Genomic DNA, 5,539 nt, shown 5'->3' on the forward strand with positions numbered 1-5,539 from the left:
GCCTCAGATATGGAAAAGGCAAAATTACGGAGATGGTGAACAGATCGGTGGTTGCCAGGGGGTTGGGAGGAAGGGGAGGCTGAATAAGCGAAGCAGAGGAGTTTTAGGGCAGTGAAACTATTCTGTACGGTGCTGTAACAGTGAATACATGACACAATACTTTGTCAAAACAATAATAAATCAATAAACATATATGTCTAAAAACCCATAGAACTTTACAGCACAAAAAATGAACTTTTATGTATGAACTTTTAAAAAATTTATTTAGATCAGAGATGTAATACAGACAAAAGAACCTAACTATATTATAAATGTATGAAAAAGTCTCGTTGAAGAGGATGGGAAGATGCTGACCTAACAATCTTGGAAAGGAGGGAGTCAGCAAGACTTCCTCCCTCCCTCCCTCCCTCCCTTCCCCTTCTCACTCTCTCCCTTCCGCTCTCTCTGAAGAGCAAGGGGGGGGGGGGGGAATATCCTCAAGTGAGGATTAATAACAACAACGAAATAAAAATATAAATACGTTTCTGAATCTCTTCTCAGATGTTTATTTATTGTTATCCCTCTTATTTTCAAAATGAAAAAAGGAACTATTAAATAATAATAAAGTCTATGAAACAAAAACTATGATAAACAAAAATTTCAATAGGTTAAATGACGAAGTTAGAGAAATTGCCAAGAGGTATGAAAGTCATGAGTGTAATTTCTAAATACTGATTTAACAAGAAAAAGGAATAATAGCTATACCAAAAGGGAAATGGAGTGACTTAAGGAATGACTTAAGAAAGCTAAATCCTGCCTGGCCGGCATGGCTCAGTGGTTGAGCGCTAACCTATAAACCAGGAAGTCACGGTTCAATTCCCAGTCAGGGCACATGCCCAGGTTGGTCAATCTATGAACCAGGAAGTCACGGTTCAATTCCCAGTCAGGGCACATGCCCAGGTTGGTCAATCTATGAACCAGGAAGTCACGGTTTGATTCCCAGTCAGGGCACATGCCCGGGTTGCAGGGGCATGCAGGAGGCATGTTGTTATCAATAATTCTCTCTCATCATTGATGTTTCTATCTCCCTCTTTTCCTCTCTGAAATCAATAAAAATATATATTTTTTAAAAAAGCTAAATCTTCACCTGATATATAGTAGGAAATCAGTAGCTAATGTCTTAAAATGATGACTCAGGACAGAGGAGATGCATAATATGTAGTCAATGAGGTAAATACTAGAAAAAAATAACAGAAAAGAATTAATAGGAGTTGAAAGTATTTGTCTCTGGTTTATAAAGGGGTACATATATTTATTTGACAAAAGTCAGTTTTTTAAAAATTACTTAAACTTACCCTAGCCAGTGTAGCTTGCTTGGTTGGAGTGTCATCCTGTACACTAAAAATTTGTGGACTAGATTCCCAATCAGGGACATACCTAGGTTGCGGGTTCAATCTCTAGTCAGGGAGCATACAAGAGGCACCAGTCAAGTGTTTCTCCCTCACATCGATGTTTCTGTCTTGTCTATCTAAAAATCAATGACTATGTCCTTGGGTGAGGATAAAATATATATATATTTTTTTTAATGACAAGCTTATTTGGCTTACGCATATAGAGATAAATTAATGTGCAGAAGTATGGGTTATGGGAGAGTTCTTACTTCCAAGTGAGCTTTGTTTTAAATTTACACTGAGTGGCCAGATTATTATGATCTCTGAATGCATAATAATCTGGCCACTCAGTGTATATCCTATATAATAAAAGGCTAATATGCAAATTGTCCCTTGACCAGGAGTTCGACCAGCAGGCAGGCCGGCCAACTGCCCATGTCCCCTCCCCCTGGCCACACACACACACACACACACACACACACACACACACTGAGTGGCCAGATTATTATGCATTCAGAGATCATAATAATCTGGCCACTCAGTGTATATTATGCATTACTTTAAATAATCATATGCAGATGGACTTTTATAGATAGAATGTGATCAACATCCATTGATTTATCAATTTTTAAAGGATGACAGTGAGTGATAAACATGTTAAGAAAATGAAAGTGTAGCTATAGGCACTTTATGAACATTTTTAATTACTTAAGGAATTTTTTAAAAAATCATTTCGACCTAATTACAAGCACCCGAGAAAGAACATTTTCCAGCAGGGGATCCTCGAGTTCATTTCACAGGTGTTGAATGGCAGGTCAAAGTAGTCACTGAGTCACAAGCCTTTCCCACACCTCACAAGCACCAGGGGCTTTCTAGGGCGTGGAATGGGTGAGAGCACAAAATAAAAACTTTTGGATAGATAGAACTTGTTAAAGCAACAAGTTCAAAATCATCTCCTCTACCAAAATTTGCCACAAGTAACTTTATGAAGTCAAGTCTTCAAAGGTCAATCCTACTTCAAGAACGTTATTTCCTTCTCTAGCATTTTTTTGCACATAATGACAACTTCTGTTTATCATCTGTGTGGGCCTGTCCCACTATGTTAAGTGGCAGGCTTTTAGAGAACAGCGACAACTCAGAAGCATGTTGGTAACTGCTATCTCTGTTCAAGTTTATGTATTTTATAGCTTTGAAACAGAGAAGTAAAATAACCTAATTCATTTATCATTTGCTCACCTTTTAGCAAACCACAACTTTTCATCATATCCTAACAGGTTGATTTGAGTTGGACACACATAGAATAACTACATCTTAATTACAGACTCCTAGTTCTGAGCTGTAACAGACTTTGATTTGTGATGATTCACAATAGGCATTTTTCAAAAGATCCAATTTCATTTTGTACATTTATACTCACCCACAAATAAAATGTACAAAGCATTACAAGTCACTGATTTTATTCCTAACCAGATCTGTACTAACCACATCTTATTAAATTAACCAGATCTGTACCGATGAAACTGAGTTAGCATCTAAGTCTCAGTCCATGCTCCATGTTGATGTTCAACTGAATTCACAATAATCCAAAGAATCTTTCAAAACCTGTGAGAAAACTGCAAGAAAAAAAAAAAAAAAGAGTTGTGTTTTAGAAAGGTTGAGGTCCGGCCAGTATGGGTCGATGGTTGAGCGTGACCAGGAGCTCATGGTTCGATTCCTGGTCTGGGCACATGCCCAGGTTGCAGGCTCGATCCCCAGTAGGGGGCGTGCAGGAGGCAGCCAATCAATGATTCTCTCATTATTGATGTTTCTATCTCTCCCTCTCCCTTCCTCTCTGAAATCAATAAATATATATATTTTTAAAAAGGAAGGAAGGCGTTAGGAAGAAAAAAAAAAAAGTTAAGAACATGACCTGAGTGAAACATATGCCGGGGACTTAGCCGGCCCAGAAGCCCTCAAAGGAAAAAATGACATGTCAAGCTTGGTGCAGAGACCAGGTTGTTTTCAAAGTGACAATTTTAAGCACTTTGCAGTTAATTACTCAGTGTCACTTCAATTATATTATTCCTATTTGTTTCACCTGATTTTTATCTTTCTTTAGTCTCTTCTGCCTAACCACATACTCTCTCTCCCCCACACAGGGAAAGGTGAACTATCCTATCTAATAAAAGGGTAATATGCAAATTGACCATCACTCCCACACACAAGATGGCCGCCCCCACGTGGACACAAGATGGCTGCTACAAGATGGCCAGCAGGGAGGGCAGTTGTGGGCGATCAGGCCAGCAGGGGAGGGCAGTTGGGGGAGACTAGGCCTGCAGGGGAGGGCAGTTGCGGGGGGACCAGGCCTGCAGGGGAGGGGAGTTGGGGGCAACCAGGCCAGCAGGGGAGGGCAGTTGGAGGCAATCGGGCCAGTAGGGGAGCAGTTAGGTGTCAATCAGGCTGGCAGTGGAATGGTTAGGGGGTGATCAGGCTGGCAGGCAGAAGCGGTTAGGGGCAATCAGGCAGGCAGGCAGGCAGGCAGGCAAGTGATTGGGAGCCAGCAGTCCTGGATTATGAGAGGGATGTCCGACTGCCTGTTTAGGCCCGATCCCGGTGGGTCCCAGATTGGAGAGGGTGCATGCTGGGCTGAGGGACACATACCCCAACCCCGTGCATGAATTTCATACACCGGGCCTCTAGTTTATCACTATGTCTACTCTTCAGCTCAGTGTTCAAGCAGCCCCTTCCTTACAGTATCCCCACCTTCACTCCTCTTATCTGAGACTTCACTAACATTTACCTTAGTGAAGTCTGCAAGGGTCTTGCTTAAGTGTCTTCTGTGAATTACCAACTCTGGCCCCCAAAATAAAGTGGGAGAACTAACCCTCCAAGTGATGTGCCTCATCTCTTAAGTACAATGAGACCAAATGGGCAAGAAAGGACTATGTGTGCTATGGTGTAAGTCACAAGGGAAGGCAAATTCTAGAAGCTAAAGTTGTCTAATGAAGAGTATCTGCCCTTCTGGACATTTCACTACTGTTTACCCACAAACAAGGAAGAAATATACTCAATGTGTCTACTCAGCCTTTATTTCCAGAAAGGCAAAGATTAGAATAAAGATTGCCACCTCAATTAAATGACACATCATCTGAACTCCAGAACTACCAAAGAAAAAGCCAGAAGATAACTAGTTTACCAAACTATTCTTGACCCATTTTCAGTGTCATCGCTAGTCTGAAGTCAGCCTGTTTAGCAGCCGCTCATGAAATTAGTTCAGTTCTTGGAATGACTTAAGTGGTCAAGTCACAGCCCAGAGTGAACCCAAACCTTCAGTTTCATTTATGAAACACTTCATATATACCAGGCACTGTGCTAAATGGCACCTCATCACTTTCAACCTCCTGAACAACTCTGAGTAGGCTTTACTGTCCATCTTAAGAGAGGGCAAGGTCACCGGGCGGGTATGATGAGAGAAGCTGAACTCAGGCCTGCCCAATGCCAAAGCCTATACCCTTAAGCTCCTTTAATTAGGGCTGAAAACTGTACTGGACAATAGAGTCCACTATGCATCAGACTGACCTCTGACATGGGAAGACCACCCACTCTATCTAGAATAGTCCACCACTGCCACTTGTTACTCTTTCCTTATTCTACTTTATCCTAGCAGTTATTTCCAAAAGTACATCCATTCATTGAACAAAGACTGATTGTGCTTCTACTATATTCTAGGCACTGAAAACATAGCAGTGAACTAGACACACAACAATCTCTACCCTCACAGAGCTGACATTTACTTAACTTATTCCTATTTGTCTCCATATCAAAATCTCCATGTAATACATCTTGCTTACTGTATGTTTCCAGCACCTAGAAGAGCTCCGATACAGGGGTACAACAGACAGCAATTGCATCCATGACATCCTCAGCAATGGTGTAGAAAACTGGTCCAACAATTCACCGAACGGGTTTTATTGCCATGCAGAGTTCTTTATAGTGCATTGTCTCAGTGCTATACTACAAAGTTCTATAAAATTTTAAATAAAGTCTTTAAGACATTCCATATTTTTAAAATGTAAAAACAAACCCAGTTTACTTATCTTTAAGAGTTAATTTTTCTGGGCAAAGAAAAAAACAAAAACCAGTAAGATAGCCAGAATACTATAAGACAGTAAATGCAGATGAGAAAAAAA

The sequence above is a fragment of the Cnephaeus nilssonii genome (assembly GCF_951640355.1).
Source record: "Cnephaeus nilssonii genome assembly, chromosome: 16".
Taxonomy (NCBI): domain Eukaryota; kingdom Metazoa; phylum Chordata; class Mammalia; order Chiroptera; family Vespertilionidae; genus Cnephaeus; species Cnephaeus nilssonii.